Here is a 27074-nt window from a genome sequence, read left to right on the forward strand (position 1 = left end):
AACGGTGACTTCTTACCATCAGGCGGGCGTTTGTCAACATGTATAGTTTAAAAATACTGATCCATATGTATTTAAGCGCAATGCTGCAGTGTAGTTGATTATACAGCCGAAGCTGCTACTCCTGATTGACGATGCTTTGGCAGACGTCCATTAGACGGTATACCGTGGGCGATAACGATCAGGTGTCTCTCAACGCCAAATTACGACAGCTTTAATATTAATCAAAGTGAACGTTAATTTAGTCGATCGAAACCCCAATTAAATCTGTTTTTATCAGAAGTGCACGTACCTACCAATGCTAACGAAGATACAAACATGCGGTTAATGTTCGCATTTAACATTGGCTTTACCACGGGTACAGCCAGCATCAAAACTAGCGGAACAAATATCTCGTCAAAAGTCTACCAATCAAAATATAACCGCTAATTGAAAACGGATGTGTGTCTACCTATATCATCATCCTCCTTGCGTTATCCCGGCATTTGCCACGGTCGGGTCTGCGGTCCGCTTTGACAACTAATCCCAAGATTTAGCGTAGGCACTAATAGTTTCACGAAAGCAACCGCCATCTGACCTTCCAACCCGAAGGGTAACTAGGTTTTATTGGAATTAGTCCGGTTTCCTCACGATGTTTTCCTTCGCCGAAAAGCGACTGGAAAATATCAAATGACGTTTCGCACATAAGTACCGAAAAACTCATTGGTACGAGCCGGGGTTCGAACTCGCGACCTCCGGATCCAAAGTCGCACGCTCTACCTATATACGAGTAAAATATATAGAATAATTATAATTTGATACTTCTGACCGCGAGCTGCACAGATGATTTAATTCAAGTTTCAATTAGAGCATCTTATTATCTTGATTCTTATCAGACGGGATTTTTGAAAACTAACTCACTAAATTAAATTTATGAATTGTTCTCTGATGCATGTTTAGTAAAAGCCGCGTATAGCGCTGAATTAGTCGATCTTATTTGTAAAATTTGGACAATTTTGAATACTGAAACTGGTAAATTTATAATACGTATATCCTGTACTTCAATCTTCTCAGACTACATTACAAGGTTTTGAAAAAGAGTAAACGAGGCTATGACGAATTCAATATTTTTCAGAAATCACCTAAAATTAAGTGACAATTTCTTTGAAAATCTACATGACATGGAAATTATTTTCGTACAAAATTAATCAGCAACGTTTACTAAAAATGCTAACGTTTACTAAATTAGCGTTGGTTCGGGCCAAGGAACACCTGGGAAACTTGTCTGCGCATGTTGCGCTTATTCTGCTGCGGAACTGTTTTGTTTGCTGCACCGCGTATAATGTACATTCTAAGAACAGCTCCAACCTGGTTGTTTCAATCTGAAGTCGCAACGTTAGACAAGACAATCAAGGAGGTGCTTCCATGTTGAATGTACATTTGGATGAAACGCAGTGGTGTCAAGCAGCCCTTCCAGTCCGTCACGGTGGGTTGGGAATTCGGCGCTGTAGAGAGTTGGGAGTGGTGGCATTTCTTGCTTCGGCTCACGGGACATTGGGTCTTGTTGCTCGGATCTTATCTGGCAATGGTGACATTACCCAGGTACCGTTTGTTCCCGAGGCGTTAGCCAAGTGGACTACTTTCTACGGTGGCGGGGAACAGCCCGAAAATCCCATTGTGCAGAGGGGCTGGGACGACATGTTGCGCAAGAAGACTGTTGCAAACATGCTAGAGGAAGCGGTGGGATTAAACTTGGCCCGCCTTAAAGCCGCTTCTAGGGTTGAGTCAGGGGCGTGGCTGCACGCATTACCTTCCCCGTCACTAGGCACGCTTTTGGACAATGACTCCTTAAGGATCGCGGTGGCCTTGCGGTTGGGGTGTAAGGTGTGCGAGGCGCATTGGTGCGTTTGCGGGGTCATAGTTGAGGAAGACGGTCACCATGGTCTCAGCTTCTTGAAGTGCGCAGGACGTTTCTCGAGGCATCATGCTATCAATGATGCAATCCGCCGGGCTTTGGTGTCGGCCAACGTTCCTTGCGTTTTGGAACCTCCAGTGTTGTGCCGCATGGATGGAAAGAGGCCTGACGGTCTGATATTGGTTCCATGGCAGAAGGGTCGGTGTCTCTTGTGGGACGCGACATGCGTCAGCACGTTTGCGCCGTCCCACTTGAACCTTACGGTTAGGTCTGCAGGGTCAGCCGCGGAGTATGCGGCCAAAATGAAGCATGCCAAATACTCTGCCCTGAAACCAATGTACGACTTTGTGCCAGTCGCAGTCGAAACTGCGGGAACTTGGGCTCTGGAGGCGAAGGAGTTTATAAGGGGTTTGGGCCGGCGGCTAAGGGACAAGGGGTGTGACCCTCGGTCCGGATCGTACCTGGTCCAACAGGCCCCGTAGCCGAATGGCATTTCTCCGACGCCAAACGAAAGCGATACGCCGCTGGCTCTGTCGCGCCAATACGCAAGCGCGATAGAGATAGATATCTACTAGCGCTTCGTTTCGTGAGCGTTTCGTGAGCGATTGTGCCATTCGGCTAGCCACCCAGATCTCATTGGCTATTCAGCATGGTAACGCGGCCGGTGTGATGGGGACATTTGAACCAGGTACGATTCGGGATGGTTTCATTTACCTACCTTAAACTTATTATTTTATATATGACGAAGCCTGTTGCGGATTATCATCATTGGTTTGTTTGACGAAGCATGTTGTTGATTTGGATTTGGGGCCACCTGACGAAGCCTGCGTTGCGGATGAATTTTCACATACGGCATGTGTTAAAGTTATGTTTTATTTTAATGTTGGAATTGTAATTTTTGTATATGTATTCTTATTTGACCCTAATAAAGCAGTTCAATCTAAAATTGCTCTTATGCCATTTCTATTATATATTTTTGTGAATTTTTTTAAAACTAGCCTTCACCGTCACAATTATTACCACTTTTGGACATCTTCTCATATTTTGTTGACCAAGTAGAAAAAGTCCTATAATATGTTATATATTTGTAAACTACTCACAAAGCCCTTTAATTGATACCACACACAGCATGATTAAGCGCTCGGTTGCGGTTTCACTATTTTTCACATGAAAGCGCTCTTAAGATTTATTCAGGATTTCAGACACTTTTGGTGCGTTGTTTCATCCGCTACTAATAATGCTGACTATACCAACTCCAAGTTTTAATAGCATATGGTCGTAGATTTTCCATAACAGTCATTTATCATAATTTATCTTTTGGATTATGAGGGATAGTTATTAATGGACTATATTTATCACTTAGCTTGAAAGTGAAACCATCATGTTGATTATCCAACCCTTTTGACGGAATTTATTAGTATCTCGTATTTCTCGTTGTCTCGTAGAAGGCGACTGTGGGATATGGGTTAAATTGTAGCGTAGGCGAGAGGCTGGCAACCTATCACTACAATGTCACAATCACCCCTTATTTGCCAAGAGTGGCACTGAAGCTTGAGTAGTTTCATGTGCTCTGCCTACCCCTTCATGGGATACAGGCGTGTTTGTATGTATGTATGTAGATAAAACAAATGCGAAGAATTGAAAACTTTACACGTGGAGCTCAAAATCTTAAATTTGTTTTTCTTGTTAGCTCTGTAACCCGATCCCATGCTGTTAAGTAAAAAAAGGTCTTTGAAGACTTTCCCTCCATTTAAATTAATTAAAGATTGATATTTACAGGTTTAAAAAAAACGATTACAGGATACGACAAAGTGGTCATTATTGACTTTTTTTATGAAAATTGATCTCATTCCTAAGTTTTGATTTAAAGTCTGCAAGAGACCAAAAAAAATTACAGGCTACAAAAGCCTCAAATCGAGGAAAACGTTCCCCTTTAAATTTGTTTAAAAAATGTAAACTTTTATTTTTCACACACAATTTTCTATTTCAATCAATTTTTATTTTATACTACTTCGGTGGCAAACAAGCATACGGCCCGCCTGATGTAAAGCGGTCACCGTAACCTATGGACGCCTGCAACTCAAACAGTGTCACATGCGCGTTGCCACCCCATTAGAAACTTGTACATTCCCTTTTGCTGTGTTAAGTACACAGCAAAAAGGAGTGTACAAGTTCTAAGGAGGGTTCGGGTTGCCGACGACTCAAAGGACAATAGACGGAACAAGTTAGTTCCGTAAGTCCTCCCGTCATCAGCACACCGCACCCTCGTTGAGCTCTGGCAGCCTTACTCACCGGCAGGAACACAACACAATTCTATCTTGACGCGTTAGGTAGGTAATAATTCACTTAGATTTTGTTCCCCTTCTTACAACATTTACCTTGTTTTCCCCAGGCTGAGAAGCAGTGCCTAGCGGAGGAGCCGTGCGCGCGGCGGTCGAGTCGCACGGACCGGACGACGCGGATGCTGCTGGCCGTGCTAGGCCTGTTCCTCTCCACGGAGGTGCCTCAGGGCCTCCTGGGCCTCGCTAGTGCGCTCGCGCCTGACTTCTTCACACACTGTTATGGAATGTTCGGTCAGTATGACTATTTATTCATTTCCTTTATTGCACAAAATAACACCTTCAAGTACAAGAGGCGCACTAAACGCCTTACGGCTTTCTTTACCAGTCAACCTTTAAGCAAAGCGGAGAGATTGTGGACGGTGCTACATTAACAAAAACCTGGCTATGGTATTATTAAAATTTTGAAGTAATTATATTTTTTAAAGAATCGCGTTTTAACCGAAAGTGATCATTTTTATGAGATAGATATATGTATAACGTTTGAACGAGAGAGTTAAGCACATTGACATTTTTGATACTCGTACATTACATTGTTAAAAATAACAAGCCGCAAGAAGAAATAATTATGTCATTCAATCTCGCAAGATTCCGAACTACTAATTCGCAAGGGTTGCTGTTCCGTCTTCACAAACAGAACTTTATTGTTAAACTTAATACTCCATCTTTTTTACAGGCATCTGTCCTCTGGTAAAACTTTAAAGGAAGCTCCTGAGAATATTTTCAATCAAACTTTACTCCCTACTATTATGGCGCCTTCTAAAATACTAAAATTAAGTTGTAAATAAAATGATACGATTTGTTATACCTACATAGTTTACGGCTTACAAAAAAGTCTGAAACAAGTTTCGAAACCAAAACTTCTGCCCACAAAATTAATATGTTTACTACTAACATTATGAAATTCGTACAAATTTAATCAATTACCCAAGTTTATTCTACGACAACACATAAGTTAGGGAAAGTTTCAGCTGAGGACGTATGTTAGATAATTATATTTTGCACGTTAAACAATAAATCTATTTGTGTGAATATTCTAATTGAACTAAATGATACCTTAAGGTAACATGCGGATCGTGACTAAGTAACTGCGATTTTGCTGCGACCTGCGATATTACCATTACTAGTTACTATGGCCTTAAAAGAAGCTATGTCACTGTGAATATTGAGTAACAGATTGGCAGTTCGAAACATGGCAGTAAATTGATTGTGAACGTTTTATTATGTCAATATTTTATAAGGAAAATTGATAATGACTAATGTTCCCATGCACCCCCACTTAAACGGCACGAAAGTAACATCGAAACAGTAACGCAGCTGGGTACCTAGCTAGCCAACGTCACAATCGCTTACGATTCGTAAGCGTATCGTAACTATAGCACTCTCTCTGTTGCCCTTCTGTAGTGGCGAGATAGAGCCAGACTGCTCTTCAAACGCCACGCACCTAACGTCAACAATTGTCTCTTCGGCTAGGCTGGCTGGAATTGCTAGTTATCCTAATCCTAAATAAAGTCGTCCGACGTCCATGATATCCTACAAACCACTGTATTCGTATCAAAACATAACATATATTATGCTAGGGTCCTGCCAACCGACCCTAATAAAACTTTTATAGCCCAATGCGTTGTCTTGTCTTTGATTACCGAGCATTAGAAGAAGTAACTGCTAATAAATTTGTTTTCACTTCATGAAACATTTGCATTCAATGAGCTTCTTACTCGGCTTCTATAATGTACTTGCGGTGTTTATGATTAGGATAATAAATGAGAATTTAGCGAGTAATTTTACGATGTACCAAAATACAACGAAAGCTTTATGATTACGTAATTTGACTCAACTTTTATGATGCTAAAACCAACACGTTTCTAGTCTGCAAAAACACCGATGTTTTCATGTATTATTTATATATTCCTATTCCTATTTGTTTATTTTTGTATGAACGAGAGGCTTGAATATATACTTATGTTTTCTCTCTTTTATGAGGTTATTTTGGCCTTTTATTTTCTTTCAGGCGCTAAGACAGATCATTGAGATCATTGAGATGGATGGTAATTTTATGTTATGAGTGACAGCCTATTTATTCATACGTGAAATCTCTTGTGTAGGGTGTAAATGGAAGGTTCGTGAAAGATCTTTACAGACAACATGATCCTGTTGGTGTTTACAAGTAGTCAACAAATCCAATATTTTTTTATAAAATATTGTGATTTATGTCAGTCAGTAGCCGTTTTAAGTAGTAAGTATGTAAATAAACTGAAATGAATGACATACTTGTACATACCGAATGAAAAAATGTACGAGTAACGAGTCATGCACTGATTGAAGACAGAATCGAACCGGCACATCTTATTGTTCGTTATAAACAGCTTAGGAAGGGTGAGTTATTTGCCTTATATGTAAAATTACGTCAGACATGTCAAATTAGAAAGAAAACAGATCACCCTGTCCGTCCTCTGGTTTTAAGTAATTAGTACTGTAATACACATTTAACATATTTTACAACATTTACATTTTTTTAGTTCTGTGAACCTAATGTATGTATAATGTCCTAAATTTGTTTTAATTCATTTAAAATGGACGAATTCAGTGTAATAGTTTTAACTAGTTTTTAAGGCTATGACTTGTAATATGTATATTTTATATTTACCAATAAAGTCTGTATATCTGTATATCTGTACAACACAAAACTTTTAAAAAAAGAAAATTAAAATGTAAAGTTCTTTTACAGGCTATCTTAGTAGGAACAGTAAGAGGAGCTAATATTCTTGTCTGACCCGAGTGGAGAGATATAAATGACTCAAGAACCGCAATATTGTCGACAAATTAAGCTCCCTAATGAATTACGCCGCTGGCGAAATCTCTCATTTGTGCACACTTAACTCTCAGCAACTTTTGTGCCATTTGTCTCGAAACGAATAACGAAAATATTCATACAGACGGTAAGGCAAACTCTGAATATTTCCTTCGGAAAACTTCTTAATTGAGCTCGTCTTTACAAATATATCAATTCCCATTCCAAATCCCGGCATTAAGTTGCCGGAATCCATTCATGGAACGAAGTTCCATGAGGGCTCAATAAAAAAGAAAATATTACCTAACTTTACCCGGGTCGTTATAATTATGCCTCAGATTTTGAACTTTAATATTTACAAAGCAATCTTGCATGTATATGTTTCAGGAATAATATGAGAAGGCCAAACATCAATTGATATGTATTTCTGGGAGATCAAAGTACTTACAAGTAGATTTACTATAATAGCGTAAGTTGGCTCCGTTCTCCGGGAGCTTTGCCTTGTTTCCATTGTTCGCTATCTTCCCTGTTTTGTAATTCAAGCTGCATGGGTGAATGTTGGCAATTTACTTGTAACATAATATCTTGAAACATTTACTTAATTTAATTATATTCGTACCTCCCAATGTCGTTGGTATTTTGTTGTCATGTTAGGCAATTTGCAAAAACTTATTAGTGACCTAAAAAAAAGTCTTATATTTTTACTTGACAAATTGCAATGTATACGGTGAAAATAAATACGTTTTTAAATTATATGAACTAGATTCTGTAGGTAGATAGGATTATAGTACAACTTACAATAATTATAGCGACTACGATGATAGGTTATTATTTCACTCCATAACTACTTTTCAAAGTCGAGTAGTTTTTATATTAAAAATCGTACTGAATGTGCCTTAATCCATTGCAAACACCCATCGTTTTGAGCTTAATATAAAACTGACACAACACACACAATTTTTTCATATAAAATTGATGGCCGATGATCGATGCTTTTTCAGACGTGTGTACCTTTTCAAGCTTTGTTTCTGAATAATGAAAATAAACACAATGAACAATACTTACACGACGTAGAGTTTACAGAGAATACAGAAACTCAAAACCTACGAATACTTATTCGAAAACGCGTTTTTATGAAATTATAACGTACTAGCTTTTGCTCGCGACTTCGCTCGCGTTAGAAAGAGACAAAAAGTAGCCTATGTCACTCTCCATCCCTTCAAGTATTTTCACCTAAAAAATCACGTTGATTCGTCGCTCCGTTTTGCCGTGTAAGACGGACAAACAAACAGACACACACACTTTCCCATTTATAATATTAGTATGGATTATATTTTTTTTGTTTAACGAGTATTTTTATATGAAATTGTATATTATACACTCAATATTATTATGAACAATAATTACAACAATAAATTGCTCTGATAATTAGGTTAGATTAAGGTCATAATATATATGTAATGAACTATTCATAAGAGCTTGAATTAATTAGGACTACATGAATAAAGATATTTTTCCCCTCACTAGCTCGGAAACACGTGTTTTGTCCTTTAATACCAGCGGGTAAAAACGCATTTTATCCACTAGTGGACAAAGTAATTTGACCTTGAATAGAGGCAAATTTTCTGCTTTAAAATTGATAAAAGTAGGTGAATCTAGTAATAAAGATGATTTACCACCTGTGGAACTACTGGAAGCAGTGATAAACGCGTTTTTTGCGTCGTACTTTCCTCGCTATAGTGAGGGGAAAAGTTTTGTGTTACACTCGAGTGCAAATGTATTTTAATTCCACACTCGGCGTTAAAATACAACTTAGCACTCTTGTATAACAAATAAGTATTGAATTGAAAAATTGAATTGAGTTCACTGTTTTTGGAGACAACTCCTTGCTCTAAGACTATTTTGCCTATACTATATGACATCCATGCCTGCCTGTACCAAACTGCGAGGAAAATACCTACTACTATTTAATACACCATAGCTAAACAAGAGAGCTTTCTTGGGTCGACCGGCTGGTGGCCGCCCGGCGGGTCGACCCAGGTACCGCTGGGAGGACAGTGTGGTGGCGGATCTGCGTCGGCTTCAAGTCAGTGACTGGCAAGAGGCTGCGCAGGATCGGGACAGGTGGCGATCTCTCGTTTCGGAGGCCAAGATTCACTTTGGATCACTGAGCCAAAATAGTTAGTAAGTTATAGCTAAACTATTTTTCAACGTCTAAACACTGATAAGTGAGATACGATGCTGAAGGATAATTAGATTTCCTCGTCTCGTACCAATATTTTTCCGTCTATAGGAGTTCTTTAGCAGCGCACGAGACTCGAATATATTATGAAGAAATATCAGCCTACTCATAGGAAAACATTGCCATTTATTTGAGAAGACATTACGTTTGCAAATTGGCTGGCTTTGTGGAATAAGTTGCACACCTGGTACACAAAACACGATATTTTTGAACGTGTATAAAGTTTCCGATAACAAATTCAGGAATGTAAAATTGAGTTTCGAGTTGAATTTGCGGTGTGGGATATGCGTATTACCTACCTACTCTTATACTATTATTTTCAGACTGGTAGAAAATGTTAACGTTCAGATGCTAGATATATTTTACTTATAGATAATGGCACTTAAATACTTCCTACGTAATGTCAAAGAGGATCGAAGAGAGTTACTGTCGAAGTAAAATGTGTAATCACAGTGCATAGACTGCCATCTCTTGACACAGGCTTAAAACTTTTAAACCTCATGCAGTTTTGACAATTTGGTCCATATTCTTAGCTTGATATGTGTTAAAATGTCAAATATTAATATTAGTTTTTATGAAATTATAACGTACTAGCTTTTGCTCGCGACTTCGCTCGCGTTAGAAAGAGACAAAAAGTAGCCTATGTCACTCTCCATCCCTTCAAGTATTTTCACCTAAAAAATCACGTTGATTCGTCGCTCCGTTTTGCCGTGTAAGACGGACAAACAAACAGACACACACACTTTCCCATTTATAATATTAGTATGGATTATATTTTTTTTGTTTAACGAGTATTTTTATATGAAATTGTATATTATACACTCAATATTATTCATCATTCTCCTGCCCTTATCCCAGTCACTTGGGGTCGGCGCAGCATGTCTTTCTCTTCCATACATCTCTGTCACTCGTCATCTCATCATTAACTTGTTTTAGTTCCATATCATGTCTCACACAGTCCATCCACCTCTTCTTCGGTTTTCCCCTCCCGTTACTTCCACCACCTTGCTATTCTACCACACTCAATATTATTATGAACAATAATTACAACAATAAATTGCTCTGATAATTAGGTTAGATTAAGGTCATAATATATATGTAATGAACTATTCATAAGAGCTTGAATTAATTAGGACTACATGAATAAAGATATTTTTCCCCTCACTAGCTCGGAAACACGTGTTTTGTCCTTTAATACCAGCGGGTAAAAACGCATTTTATCCACTAGTGGACAAAGTAATTTGACCTTGAATAGAGGCAAATTTTCTGCTTTAAAATTGATAAAAGTAGGTGAATCTAGTAATAAAGATGATTTACCACCTGTGGAACTACTGGAAGCAGTGATAAACGCGTTTTTTGCGTCGTACTGTCCTCGCTATAGTGAGGGGAAAAGTTTTGTGTTACACTCGAGTGCAAATGTATTTTAATTCCACACTCGGCGTTAAAATACAACTTAGCACTCTTGTATAACAAATAAGTATTGAATTGAAAAATTGAATTGAGTTCACTGTTTTTGGAGACAACTCCTTGCTCTAAGACTATTTTGCCTATACTATATGACATCCATGCCTGCCTGTACCAAACTGCGAGGAAAATACCTACTACTATTTAATACACCATAGCTAAACAAGAGAGCTTTCTTGGGTCGACCGGCTGGTGGCCGCCCGGCGGGTCGACCCAGGTACCGCTGGGAGGACAGTGTGGTGGCGGATCTGCGTCGGCTTCAAGTCAGTGACTGGCAAGAGGCTGCGCAGGATCGGGACAGGTGGCGATCTCTCGTTTCGGAGGCCAAGATTCACTTTGGATCACTGAGCCAAAATAGTTAGTAAGTTATAGCTAAACTATTTTTCAACGTCTAAACACTGATAAGTGAGATACGATGCTGAAGGATAATTAGATTTCCTCGTCTCGTACCAATATTTTTCCGTCTATAGGAGTTCTTTAGCAGCGCACGAGACTCGAATATATTATGAAGAAATATCAGCCTACTCATAGGAAAACATTGCCATTTATTTGAGAAGACATTACGTTTGCAAATTGGCTGGCTTTGTGGAATAAGTTGCACACCTGGTACACAAAACACGATATTTTTGAACGTGTATAAAGTTTCCGATAACAAATTCAGGAATGTAAAATTGAGTTTCGAGTTGAATTTGCGGTGTGGGATATGCGTATTACCTACCTACTCTTATACTATTATTTTCAGACTGGTAGAAAATGTTAACGTTCAGATGCTAGATATATTTTACTTATAGATAATGGCACTTAAATACTTCCTACGTAATGTCAAAGAGGATCGAAGAGAGTTACTGTCGAAGTAAAATGTGTAATCACAGTGCATAGACTGCCATCTCTTGACACAGGCTTAAAACTTTTAAACCTCATGCAGTTTTGACAATTTGGTCCATATTCTTAGCTTGATATGTGTTAAAATGTCAAATATTAATATTAGTGCTATCTAGCTGAGCGTACCCCAAAGGTGTAATGCCATCTAGGTCACCGTACCTTTTTCTGTATGGTACTGAGGTACGTTTTTTTCTTAGACTTTATCTGTCTATACGAAGTTATATATGTCTTTGGTAATGTTCTTTAAGTAACATTCTTATTATTAAAACTTAATAAGTACCTACTATTATTGTTTTAACAAACTATGCTTCTTTTAAAACACTGATTGAAACATACACGATTTTTACACATATTTAAAATTGCAAACGGGACTTAATCGCGTATTTTTATGTTTTTAACACTGACCTCCGACGTTTTAAGGACGGCATTGTCCCCGTGGTCTCGAATCAGGCTGCTGATATGCTTCTTTTACCGCCTGGCAGATGGATCAGCGCCCAAGCCAAGATCTCACTTACTAATTGCTTTGAAAACAAAACATTTTGTATCCCTGCATGTTAGTGCGACGTCGACAGTTGCGTTTCGATCAACACCCTGAATAAAGAAAAAAAAAAGTTATCCAACAATTATTTAATCACTTTAATTATAACACTTCCAATTCTCGCGTTTTGTATACTTTTTTAAATTCACACACGGGTCGAACGCGATAACATTTCAAACTTTTTTCCAACGTTTCGGCTAGGTTGCACTAGCCGCGGTCGCGGAACACTGATGTCCCAGCAAAATGTCAACAACACCAAACTACCCGATATTCGTTATTGTAACAACTTGAATTATTTCCGACAGGCGACCTCATGGACGTGCTGGCGTTGTTCACTTCGTCCGTGAACTTCGTGCTGTACTGCAGCATGAGCCGGCAGTTCCGGTGCACGTTCGCGCGCCTCGTGCGCCGCATGCTCTCCACGCCCGACGAGCCCAACAAGTTCGCCACCAAACTGGAGCCCACCACGCAGGTATCCCTAAATTACTGATGTGCCGACGGCAGCTTTCCAAAATTTCGAAATTTTCAACATATACAAAATTGTGAAACTTTCCTCATTTTTGTATGGTTCAAACTTTCCATTTCATAAAATAATCCTATTCTTGTGAAACTTTCATGAAATGTCCAAGAACATATTAGTTTTTTTTGGAAAGTTTCCAAAACTTGCACATCAGTACTCAATGATGTTGTAAAAAGACCATATTAAATAATTCACAACTTCGGGAGGACTCGACTCTGCGACCAATGCTGATTAGAGGGAAGGCATTGAAAAATTCGCACACATTCCGTTGGCCTCCGTGTTTGGTATTTCAGAAGTTCACAAATTCGAGTCCTGCCGGAGGTGCGAATTCTTTCTAATTTTCCTTTAATTTAAAAATAATTTACGAGAAGTATTGCTCTCAAACTTTTTTGCTGGATAAACAAATTGTTTAGAACTTATGACAATATAATATATTGGCAGCTAACATGCCCCAACACAGACCCGCCTGTCAACCCATGTTCGCAGAGGCAATGGGACGAACCTCTCTGTCGTCTAACAAGGGACCGCCTTCTAGAGACGGCTCTTGATTCGACAGATCGGGCTCGCCTCCTCGCTACTGCGGAATGGGAGTCGGGTCTGTGGCTGCAGACACTACCATCCATCACAATAGGTACATTGCTGGACAATACCACATTCCGGTTGGCTACCTGCCTCAGAATAGGGGCATCAACAAATGTGCCCCATCGGTGTCAGTGCGGAGTTATGGTGGATAATCTTGGCCACCACGGCCTTTCATGCAGCCGAAGTGCTGGGAGAATTCCTCGCCACGCCAGCCTCAACGATGTCATCCGGAGGGCCCTTGTTAGTGCAAAAGTGCCGGCCGTCCTCGAACCCAATGGACTGGCCAGGGTTGACGGCAAGAGGCCTGACGGAATGACGCTGGTGCCTTGGAGTATGGGTCGGCCGCTTGTCTGGGATGCTACTTGTGTAGATACCCTGGCGCCGTCCCATGTTCCAGGCACCAAAGTTGGTGCTGGGGCGGCTGCATCATTGGCTGAAGACCTCAAGCGTCGCAAGTATGTCACCCTCGGCAGTAGTTACATATTTGCGGCGTTTGGGGTCGAAACCATGGGGCCGTGGGGGCCAAGTGCGCGTTGCCTCTACAAGGAGCTATCTAAGCGCCTTATAGACGCTTCTGGTGACCAGAGGGCTGGTCAATACCTTGCTCAGCGGATCAGCATTGCTATCCAGCGGGGCAATGCGGCCAGCCTTCTGGGCACCTTACCCAACGAGCAAGACCTGGGCCAAATATTTTATTTATAAGTTTTATTGTAAGTTTTAATTTAAGTGTTTATTGTATTATTTTTATGTTGTTAATAAATAATTCATTTTGAAATGTTAAAAAAAAAAAAAATATATAATATATTATTATATAATATATATATTTATTAGATCAACTAATGGATGGATTATTATGATGAAAAATTTCAACACCAAACTAGACCCGACAACGGGTATTCCTTTAAATCTCTAGCTATCTGCTATACTTTCCATGGTCTTTTAAAAAGATCAAAGACCTTTAGGAAAAATGTTACCACTAATGTATGGTTTAGTATGATGAACAAGTTCGCCACAAAACTTGAGCCGACCACGCAGGTACTCGAGGAATCCCTTTAAATCTGTAGTTCCAAACTTTTCCATCTCGCTGTATTACCCGTGAGACCCTCAAGGGCTATGCTATTAGGCAACAGTGTAATGTTTGAGGGTAAGAAAGGTCTGTTCTCCTAATAAATAAACCTAGTCACGCTCTCATTTTAAAACTAATATCTCAATTGCTTTGATGTACTTTATATTGAACAAAAAGGGGTGTTGCCTTCCCTCTGGATATTTTTTTAAAACCTCAGTTGACAGTTTATAATTATGCTGTTGTAGCTGTGTATTAAAATTTGTTAATTAATGATCACTTTAATCAGTGTTACCAATCTAACCGAATATCAACTGAAGGTGTTGCTCTATCTAATCAGGCATTTTTTTTTCTTAATGTTACTGATCTATGTCTTTTTCTTAGACTATCTTATTTAGAGTCAACAACATCGTTATAAAAATACAGTATGTTTAAGATTTTCAAGCGGAAGTTGTTTTAGCTATATTTAATTTAACTGCCGCCCTTAAATCTCAAGGAAAGTGGTACTCAATTCGTTTTTTTTTTTTTTTTATGTTTGTTCCATGATATCTCCGCCGTTACTGGACCGATTTTTTTTTAATTGATTATATATGAATACAGATTGGTCCCATTTTTATCAGAACCCAGTTCCTATGAAGGGATCCTGGAGAAATTGAGGGAACTCCTCAAATCTGAAAGGCATACATACAGGGATTTTTGTGTTTTTAAAGGAACAGCATGTATTTACGTCCGGAACAGTGACATTTGGGGCAGTAGAACTGCTGATGAAGATCAGAACGGAACTCCTTAAATCTGAACGGCACGCTTATAATGACTTTCGTATTTTTATAAGAACAGGTTTCGTTTACGTTCAGAACAGTGACATTTGGTGCAGTGGAACTTCTGATGATGATCAGAACGGAACTTTTTTTTTTTTTTATACTACGTCGGTGGCAAACAAGTATACGGCCCGCCTGATGTAAAGCGGTCACCGTAACCTATGGACGCCTGCAACTCAAACAGTGTCACATGCGCGTTGCCACCCCATTAGAAACTTGTACATTCCCTTTTGCTGTGTTAAGGAACCCACACCTCAAATCATAACGCCACACTTGTAGTGACGTTCGTATTTTTATAGGAACAGCATACATATAAGTTCAGAACAGTCACATTTATTTGTTAGGAGATTTGTTCTCTTTGTTATGCTTACATATTGAGTTTTCAAATTTTGTCAAGCTCGATTTCAAACCTTAACGGAATACGTATATTTATTTGTGTTTCCATCAAATAATCAAAGATTTACATTAAAAGCAGTTTTAAAAAATACCTACACATTTCTACATAATCCTATAGGTATTCGCAAGTACCTTTCACCAGAACCCCAAGTGGCGGTTTTTGTTTTTCTTAAAAATTACGTATTATTGTAGTGCATACTATTGGGCGTAAACATTTTAGTACCTATAGCAATCAAACTAAGGTCAAATATTTAAATGGGCGCACTGGAAAAAAAATAAGTACTTTTTTTTCATAATATGGCTCTTACGAATAGTTGGTCTATTAATTCTAAGACCCACTTGCACCAACCACTTAGACCTGCGCTGTCATCTGTCAAATTCCATATAAAATGGTGGGTTAACCCTCGGGTTAATTCTCCATTTTCGTTGGTGCAAGTGGCACTAACTGTTTAATGTAGCTGTGTAGTGCAAATTTAGGAGTTTCAACTCGAAACTTGTCATAAATCGATGAAAACCGTGTGGAGCCCCTTTAAAGGGGTATAACTAAAGTCAAACGAGAACGAAACTCCGTCTGCATGGCAGCTGTAATTCGGCTGAGCTAGCCGAGAACTCTTAAATTTCAACATCCAGGACCGTGTCTCTATTTATCACAAAGTAACTTTTGCTCTTTTTATAGCTTTTCTATTTTCCCTCCAGAGCCATTACTATGAGTTTTTAGAATACGTTACTCGATATCGTAAACGTCACGCAAAATATACCTGTGTAATTTTTAGTTCTAGTCATCCTCCTTGCGTTATCCCGACATTTGCCACGGCTAATGGGAGTCTGGGGTCCACTTTGACAACTAGTTCCAAGATTTGGCGTAGGCACTAAATTTTCGAAAGCGACTGCCATCTGACCTTCCCAGTTACCGTTCAGGTTGTAAGGTCTGATGGCAGTTGCTTTCGTAAACAAGACTCCCATGAGCCGTGGCAAATACCGGGATAACGCAAGGAGGATGAATATAATAATTATGTTATTTTCGATGACGTTTACGTAACGAAACTATTATATGTAGTAACTTCTACGTCGCAAACTCATAGTAAAAGCTCAGGCTTGTGTAACTAAGGTACACCTTTATACCAACATAGGTACTTTTTACGATATACAAACTTAGGCTATGTCAACGACGTCCATGTTTCACGTGTCGTTGATGGAAAACCTTCGCGTTCCTCTGGGGATAGTACACGACAAAACCTTTTTACCGGAGCAAACAAGTTCATCTAACCTATACTTTCCTACCTACGCCGATGTGAAAGAGCAGTTACTTTATTATGATGATGCGTAGGCCTAGTCTACTTTATGAAACCCTTTCGTTTTGTCGTCAAGTCCTTATATAGGCTCTTTCAGCTTTCTAATATTTTACTTTTCTGTTATCGTCACTCGTTCTTATTTCATCATATTCATCTTTGACATTTGTCATCTTTGAATAAGTAGTATATTTGTGAGTATGTTTTGTAAAACGTCCCACTTTGTCGGTTGTCATTAAGGCGAGATTTACTTGTATCTTCATATGAATAAACTGACAAAACTGCTTTATATCAATCGACAAAGTGGGACGTTTTCCGTGTACACTCACATTTGTTTTGTGTCCTTCTCTTACTCCGGCCAATTCGTTATGCACGTGTCTTTAATCTCATTCTAAGTTTGTATGGAACTACAATTAAGAGAACAGATTCGAAATTACGAATACCGAATGTACTAGAAATCAAACAACAAATATCATCAAAATCGAAAAAGACTACTACTGAAAGTAGAATGGGACGCATTATAAAAACTTGGGAAAACACTAATGAAACAAACCAAGCTGATAATCGTGCATGTTCAGAGCGAAAATGCTAAAATGGAAAGGAAACCCCCTTTCAATTTGGGAATTTTAGTTTAATATACTAGTGTTATTAACTAAGTAGATTTATCAAAAAAAAATTACCATTAAGAACAACTCAGTTAAAAGATATTGCAAAAAAATCTTTAAAATCGAGGTTCCGCTCTCGACTGTTTCCTCCTTAAAAACTTAACTAACCGGAATGAAATTTGAATAAAAATAATTTGTGTCGGACCGTTTAGTTTTTTTGGCTAATTGTTACCGATCTTGAGTATCACACCTTTTTGTGAGCCATATTGAAAAAGGCCGTTTTTAGAAATTTTTGACTGGCTCTAGCGTCTTTTAAAATAAAAATATCAAAAAAATCAAAACGGTCGTCACAGATAAAAAAATTTACCTGTGTTGAAAAAATCATTGCTCTATCTTCAAAAACCAGGGAGGAAATAGTCCAGAGCGTTTGTGTGGAGAATTGACCCCTCCTGTATCGTCTTAATGATAACTAATGAAGTGTTTCGCGCACAGGTGACCGGGCCGCTATAGCGACAAAGTCCCGCCCTCATCAGGGTGGTAGAAGAGAGCATCATTTAAAATTGAAGGTAAGCTATTTGTGCCTTTCCATTACAAGAAGGCCTTTTGAGTCAAGTGCATAAGTAAAATAAAAATAAATGAATATAATATGACATTTGACGACCGGTCTGGCTCAGTCGGTAGTGACCCTGCCTGCTAAGCTGCGGTCCTGGGTTCGAATCCCGGTAAGGGCATTTATTTGTGTGATGAGCACAGATATTTGTTTCTGAGTTATGGATGTTTTCTATGTATACAAGTATGTATTTATCTATTTAAGTAACTATGTATATCGTCGCTTAGCACCCATAGTACAGGCTTTGCTTTTTGGGGCTAAGTTGATCTGTGTAAGGTGTCGTGTCCCCAATATTTATTTATTATTATTTATTTATATTCTTACACAGATTGAGTAAGCCCCACAGTAAGCTCAAGAAGGCTTGCGTTGTCGGTGCTCAGACAACGCTACGAGTATAATATTATACATATACAGATACTTAAATATATAGGAAACATCCATGACGCAGAAAAAAATATCTGTGCTTATCACACAAGTAAGTACAGTCAAGTGTAAAAATAAAAATATGTCCCATAGCACTTTATGTCGGCGGAATAAGGTCTCGGTACATATTTTTGAGCGGATAAAATCGATACGTATTTTTGCACTTGACTGTACCCTTACCGGGAATCGAACCTCGGACCATTCATTGGCTTAGCGAAGAAAGTCACTATCCTTTACGCCAAACTGGTCGTCAATAATGATATTTTCATCTGAAATCCCAACATAAGGCCGTTTTGACATTATCCGATCCGATATCGGATGTCGGAAGGATTTCAATAGAAAAAATCCACGATGGCGCCTGTAATGTATGGGATATCGGTCCGACATCCGATATCGGATCGGATATTGTGAAAACGCACTAATTCGTCCTTCCTACAGATAAATCAAAAGGATCTTTTAGGCATGTAACGTCACATTTAACCATATTAATATTAACATGTTTAATAGCATGTTTAATTGTATCTCTATTTTATCCTCGCCGTATTTTACGTGTTTAATGTTTGGCCTTTGTCGCTAATGGCCACGAAAAAAGCGTGGTTTCACGTAAGGAAAATAGAATGAGGCTTTTGGGACGTGCGTGCTGATAATGTCGCTGGATTATCTATTTGCCCGCAATGCCTGGGTGCGTAGCCGAATGGCACAAACGCTCACGAAACGCTCACGAAACGAAACGCTAGTAGATATCTATCTCTATCGCTCGTGCGTATTGGCGCGACAGAGCCAGACTAACTGGCGCGGCGTTTCGTTTTCGTTTGGCGTCGGAGAAATGCCATTCGGCTACGCACGCGGAGGCCACGTCCGGGGTTATGTCAAATTGATAGATGTTTATCAATTAACTCTAAGCCTTCTTGAGCCTAAAGTGGGGCTTGGGCAATCTGTGTAAGAATATCCTATATTATTTATTTATAGGTTTACCCCTTATGGGACGGTTATCAAGACTGTGTGCGATAAGTTTAGAAGGTAGCAAATTGTTTTTATTCTTTTCCATATCTTTTTTTTTTCAATTAGATATTCTCCTGATTAGTAACTATTATTTTAATATTAATAAATAAATAATAATATAAATAACAAAAATAAATTAATGATGTATACATACTAATCCATACTTCCATACTAATATTATAAATGGGAAAGTGTGTGTGTCTGTTTGTCCGTCCTTCACGGCAAAACAGAGCGACGAATTGTCGTGATTTTTTAAGTGGAGATACTTGAAGGGACAGAAAGTGACATAGGCTATTTTTTGTCTCTTTCTAACGCGAGCGAAGCCGCGGGCAAAAGCTAGTTTTAACATAATTTTAGAATAAAGTACTACTTGTAACTCTACGTTATCTAGCAAATATTTAAAAAGAAGAAGAGGCCAGTCAAAATGAAGGCTTAAGTAGGTATTTAAAAAGTTTCAACGGATGCCTCTGCCGACCTCACCGAAGTGACAACTGTTGGCGCTAAGTGGCGATCGGAACGCAGTCTAGCTCTGTCGCGGCAATACGTGAGCGATAAGGAGAGTTAATAACTGCGATACGCTTTCGAAGTGGAAGCGATTGTGACGTTGGCTAGGTGGTTCTCGTACCATAACACCCGTTTTTGTTTGAATATAGAAACTCCAGCCCTTCCGACGACAAAACGGAATGCGTAAGCAATTTTAACCAAACTTTAGGGATTTATCAAAAGTCAACAACTTAAGTTTAAATGAACGGCGACGGCGCGCAAATTAATATTATTGTTTTGTTATTGTAAAACTAACGTAAAATGATAATGGAGATTGCCAATCTGTGAATGAAATAGGAGAGTTAACATCGTATAAAGCCTTCCGATGTTATTTTGTAGTTATTATGAGTTGGATGTTGCGCTTATACGAAGACCTGCGAGATAATCCAAACAAGCTTTTAAGACGATAAGGTAGGGGTCAATTCTCCATACAAACGCTCTCGACTATTTCCTCCCTGGTTTTTGAAGATACAGCAATGATTTTTTCAACACAGATTGTTATTATTTTTATCTGTCGGACCGTTTTGATTTTTTTGATATTCTGCTTTTAAATATTCTAGAGCCAATCGAAAATTTCCAAAAACGGCCGTTTTCATTGTGGCGCAAAAAAAGGTGTGATACTCAAGATTGGTAACAATTAACCAAAAAAGCTAAACGGTCCGACATAGATTATTTCATTGTTATTCAGATTCTCAAATTTCGTTCCGATTGATTAAGTTTTGAAGGAGGAAAGAGTCGAGAGCGGAACCTCGATTTTAAAGTTTTTTTTTTGAAATATCTTTTGATTGAGTTGTTCTTAATGGACAAGATTTTCGAAAAATCTAGTTAATAACACTTGTATATTTAACTAAAATTCCCAAGTTGGGCTCCTTTCCATTTTAGCATTTTCGCTACCGTATCCTCTTAATAAGCAAACGTAGGTACTGACTTCCACGGATTACACGTGTATGTTACGTACTTATATGTGGCGTTCTCAAGCAAAAGGTACCACATTGTTGATTAACTAAAAGTTACAAATAAATAAATAAATATTATATGACACTACCTTTTGCCCGCGGCTCTGCTGTCGATGTCGTTAGAAAGAGACAATAAAAAACCGGTCAAGTGCGAGTCGGACTCGCTCACCGAGGGTTCCGTACAAACTTTCAATAGTTGAATCGTCAAAATGTTATTCATAGAACTCCACAGATTTGACTAAATCCCTCAAGACTCAATTTCCCACATAACAAGTAATATTTTAATATACAATTTTATTGTTAGACAACGTCCAAATAAAATCAAGACTAGTCGACTTCAACTGTCTGTCTGTCTATCCGTCTGTCTGTCCGTCCGTCCGTCCGTCCGTCCGTCCGTCCGTCCGTCCGTCCGTCCGTCCGTCCGTCCGTCCGTCCGTCCGTCCGCGGATAATCTCAGTGACCGTTAGCACTAGAAAGCTGAAATTTGGTACCAACATGTATATCAATTACGCCGACAAAGTGGTAAAATAAAAAGTGAAAAAAAATGTTTTTTTAGAGTACCCCTGGCCCTTACATGTAAAGTGGGGACTGATTTTTTTTTTCCTTCCAACCCCAACGTGTGATATATTGTTGGATAGGTATTTATTATATATTAATGAATAAGGCTTTCCTAAAATCGTTTTTTGATAATATTAATATTTACGGAAATAATCTCTCCTAAAGGAAAAAAAGTGTCACCCCCCCCCTCTAACTTCAATCACAAAAGTAGAACTTTATAAAGACTTTCTAGGAAAATTGTTTTGAACTTGATAGGTTCAGTAGTTTTTGAGAAAAATAGGGAAAACTACGGAACCCTACACTGAGCGTGGCCCGACACGCTCTTGGCCGTTGAATTTCGTTAACTTGGGCATACAGATCCATTATGGGAAACAGAATAGCACAGTTAGTTTTTTTTTTAATTCGAAGACACCATAAATCTGCGGTAGATGTTACATCAATTGCTATTAAGAAACGGGCTTTGTGTGTTCAATATGCGATTAACATGTCCTAGTTTTGACACTTACTTAGTGTGAGTTAATTATGTTTCTCAATCAGCAATTGTAGTAACACCTATCGCACGTATATGGTTTTTTAGAAACACGAATTTAAGAAAACTAACTATGCCATAGACCTAACTATAATTATGCCAAAGTTAACGGAATTCAATAAAAACACAGTGTATATCACTAAGTGTTATTCAATCATAAAGATGTGTATTCTTTATTAGTTTTGATCTCTTTCGTTATTCGTTTGAAATTTAAATGCACCTGTTGAATGCCATAACTTCAAAGCATCCTTTCATCTTTAATATAATATGATATGATACATATCTGCGTTGTAGAATTAAAGCACATAGAAGGTAACTATATTAAATTAATGTTATACTTACGAATAATGAATTTAAAGCAATACATTAGCCAAAAAGCAACGCTTTTCAACTACTCTCAGACCAATTTGAACTTACATTTCAATATTTCATTCCATCATCAGAATTATAAATACAGTCAGTTTCAAATGTTGGGGATAAATAACGTGTCAAACGTGTCTAGAATACATACATTTTAAAGAAGCTCAAAAAGTATTGTCTTCGGTTACCGCGATAGTTGCTCATGAAATAAAACTATGGAAACGGATTAAATCGCGTATAATGAATTTAAAATTCATCCCGACGTTTCGAACTCTTTACAGCGTTCGTGCCGTTCGTGGTCAACGGGTGATTTTATTGAATCAAATATCAAAATACATAAACAACAGCCGCTAAACGAAAACATCCCTTTTCAAATCCGTGTATCTATAAAATATATGAAATGATTAAAATTGTATACTTCTGACTGCGAACGGAAATTTTATCTACACCCTGTTTTGATTGAATTCCGTTAACTTTATTTTTTAGTTCAAATACAAGCAATTTCTCTAAGAGCCTCTTAACTCTTACGGTTATCGAATTATTAAAAAAAACTGAACACGTGTGTAGCAGAACGATTCCCGTACCACTTCCTAATGTTATTCGTTTTGACATGTGCCGTCAAACACTTGACAATGACTGTTATAATTGTTATAATTAAGATGTTATAATTAAGGTCCTTTCACACTAATTAATCCATTTATTATGTATACAACGTGTTTCCGGTATCACTCAAAACCTCAGACACCCCAACTGATTTTTATTTTTTTAAACTTATCTAGAGTATTCATCTTTTAATCTGATGTTTACTTTTTTTTTAAATTGAATTTTTAATTTTCTGTACAGCTCTTCTCGACTTTTAACTCTACACTCAATAAAATAATTACTAACTACCATCATAAACATTAAAACTATTTATTTGTGTACGTTACTGCAACGACATAAGGTTTACCAATAGACAGCTATGATGTCATTGTAAAACACTTTAAAGCTTTGTCACAGTAAACTTCAAATCGACAGGTAATCACAGTAAGCTAATTTAAACCCAACATTCAAAATAACAAGGTTGTAATTAGGTACTAGTTCCATTTGTTATGATTTATGATAAACATTAAGATTAAACTGACAAACAACGTCAAACTCGTAGCGGAAAAAAATAATCATCCAAGTAACCAGCCAGTATTAATACCCCTAAATACTGAAACATACAGGGTGGATGAAATGGCGACAGGTTACGGGAACTATTTGCGACGCCCGGATGCCTCTTCGATTGAAGGGTAAAATTTATAAATCCATCATCAGACCTGTCGTCATGAGTGCTGGGCCCTAAAGGTGATGGATGAAAAGAGATTGCATGTAACAGAGATGAGAATGTTAAGATGGATGTGTGGCGTGACAAGGATGGATAAGATAAAGAATGAGTATATAAGAGGAAGCCTGAAAGTTGCACCGATAGTAGAAAAAGTAAGAGCTAATCGTCTGGCATGGTATGGGCATGTGATGCGAAGGGATGAAAGTCATGTGACGAGAAAAGCATTGCGAATGAGTGTGGAAGGAAGTAACGGGAGAGGAAAACCGAGGAAAAGGTGGATGGATTGCGTGAGAGATGATATGAAGCGAAAGCAAGTGAATGATGAAATGACGGATGATAGGGAGGTATGGAGGCGGAAGACATGCTGCGCCGACCCCAAATGAATGGGACAAGGGCAGGCGAATGATGATGACTGAAAAAGGTATACAACCTCTAACAATGCGATATACACAATGTTGTATTACAAATATAATAGAATGGGCACGTAAAAAGTGACTAATAATACAAATAAAAATAAAAATATTACCCCCATCAAGATATAGCTCAATCGATTCTACTCTCGATTCTGAACAAACTGTTTTCAGGTTTTTAGTGTTAAGTGAAACACGGTGTAGAAACGAAAAAAAAATAATTTTTTTTGTTCGAATTTAAGTAAAAGCGATATACAGGGTGGTTCCTGATGATGAACCTAACTGCGTGTCGAATTTAACGGAAAACAAAAAACACGGTGCATATCTATTTATTATTATTTATTTATTTATTCTCACTGTACCTAATATAAGAATGTTATTTAGTTAGGTACGTCGCACTAATATGACAGTGTAGGGAGACAGGATTTCTCGGTTTCGTTATAGTAGGGCAGGTGTTCGTCATAGTCACCTTGGCAACGCCATCTGTACAACCGAAACGCTGGTTAATTGAGTGACATTAATTAGATTTCATTATGTTAACACCTCCGCTAGTTCTCAACGTAATCAGCATCGGGTCGAATATATCCGACGCCGTAGCGAACGTGTTAACTAAGAGTGAACATTCGAAATTTCAAATACATTGTTTAATACACTACACAATCTACACATGTCTAATTTTACCTAATTCGAAAGGTCGTTTGGATTTCGCTTTCGCCGTGGTGTACTTATTTATCGGTAACGCCTACATAATGATAAAATTACTGAATTCTCGGAATCATTCATGTACAGAAAATACATTATAGTTACTTTTATTTTATTACTTAGTCCTAAAGTGAAATTACAATTCATAGTCTTTATATTTTATGAAAAAGCTAATGATATATGCCAGGATAATAAAGGTATCTAGCAATGTCACAATCACTTAGGCTTCGTAAGCTCTTCCTATCGCTCTTCTGTATGCGCGACAGAGCCAGCTGCGTTTGGATCGCTACGTAGCGTCTACGATTGTCACTTTGGCTAGGCCAGTTGAAGTCATGGAGATAATGAAACATTAGGATTCCTTTTGAGCCATTTAGGCTAAAGATCTCTTGATTAAGTGTATGAGAGTTTCAGTAAAGCGTTGCCAGCGAAACATTCATTAGCAATCACAATTATTCCGTAGAGTTACCAAATACCTATCTCATTACTGTGCCTTCTTATTTCGCTAGTCATAACTATTAGTAGCACAATTTCGACTTAGCGAAATTAGTGAGGGAACGAATATTGCTCAATCACTAATTATTGTATTTTGTTTCAGATGTGCTCTCTACAAAAAGAAACATCGATATTTGTGTAAGGACTACTAATAGTATAGATAATGAATAAAATACTGTAGATGTATTTAAGAGTGGAAATAAACATTAAGTGTTTTAGATATTTGTAAATTTGTACATAGTAGGTAAACAGATCTGATAATAGTCTTCGCGTCTTTTGAGCCATGACGTGAAAACTATTTTCTATCCATAGGTTAGTTGTTTATTCTTAAATACCATAATTTAGTAAAGTAAAATATTAGTGGGATTGTTAGTCAAATATTATGAGTTAATAAAATTAACTCTTAGGTCCTTTTATATAAGTAGGTGACAATTTAAGTATGATTGTGTTAATTACTATTACTATTAGGGTCCAAACAAATTTATTACGAACGTAGTTTGAGAAGTAACTATGTCATTATTTAATGCATTTACTATTTACTGTCCTCATCGTTTATCGTCGATGATTGTTAATGTACACAGCACTAATTTAACATATACTTACATAGATTTTAATTCAATTTTGATAACATAGGATAAAACTCAACGTTTGAAAATAATACCGAAATAATACTTGGAAAATAACATAAACATATTTTTATTGAAAACAAGTATTGCATATTTACATTACATCCAACAAATACTTAAAATTATCGATGATTTACATTTGCCCGAACTAGGGAAACCCTGTGTTTCAGACGAGAGGTACGGCAAAAGAAGGTTCAAACTTAATTTAATTTAATTTTAATGTTCACTTACAAAATGTATTTATTTATCATTTATTCATTTCACTACTTAAGTTATTTATATAATATAACTATTTACATTATTAAAATTAATTAAAATTAATTTCAAATGATTATAAAATCTTGTATTGTATCTATTTTATCCTAAGGTTATTTTACTGTTTATGTCAGCGAAATAATTTTAAAACAGAGATGGACTTGATCGCGTATCCCTTACGCTTATATTTGAAGTCACGGTATGTTCGTGGTCACATCAGGCACTCTGGCCGTCTGTTTTAATATTATGAGTGAAAATCGTGTTAGTTTAAACCAATATACTACAAGCGAAGTAATTTGTTTTGTTTGACAGTTTTAGGGTCGGTTGCACCGAACCGTCTATCACTGTTAAGACGGAAAGGACGACTGATCTCAAATCTGGTTTTCATACAAAAGTACTTAGTCCTTATTTTTTCTCCCTTGATATTGACAATATTGAAAATATTTTTACACTTAATAGTGTCCATTGCACAGATAAAGAATAGCCGTAGTAATCTACGGCTATTCTTTATCTGTGCAATGGACTAATAAGGTGGTGCCATCAGTCATAACCTTTGAGTGTGCCTCCTCATTATTTTTTGATAAATGCAAAAATTAGGAGCGGAAGACTGATTATTTTATACAATTTTTAAATGCTCCTAATTCTCATAGTAATTGAAAATTGGAAATAGATCGAACGATAGGGCATAGCAATTATTCAAAAACTAAAATTTTGTACAAAAATCATAATGTCTATTAAAATCCAATTTACATTTAAAAAATAAAAATCATGAATAAATATTATATAAAATCTAAATAAATAAATCTACCAATCTCCTTCTAGTCATTTCTATGAAAATACAATCCCCCTTATTCATAAACGTACACTAAAGTTATCAAG

The 27074-nt window shown here is 37.6% G+C and overlaps 1 pseudogene; it reads left to right on the forward strand.

Moving 5' to 3' along the window:
• The window catches only part of LOC125227836, a 106509-nt pseudogene extending 79435 nt beyond the window's left edge, over window positions 1-27074 (forward strand).

Source organism: Leguminivora glycinivorella, chromosome 7, assembly GCF_023078275.1.
Source record: "Leguminivora glycinivorella isolate SPB_JAAS2020 chromosome 7, LegGlyc_1.1, whole genome shotgun sequence".
Taxonomy (NCBI): domain Eukaryota; kingdom Metazoa; phylum Arthropoda; class Insecta; order Lepidoptera; family Tortricidae; genus Leguminivora; species Leguminivora glycinivorella.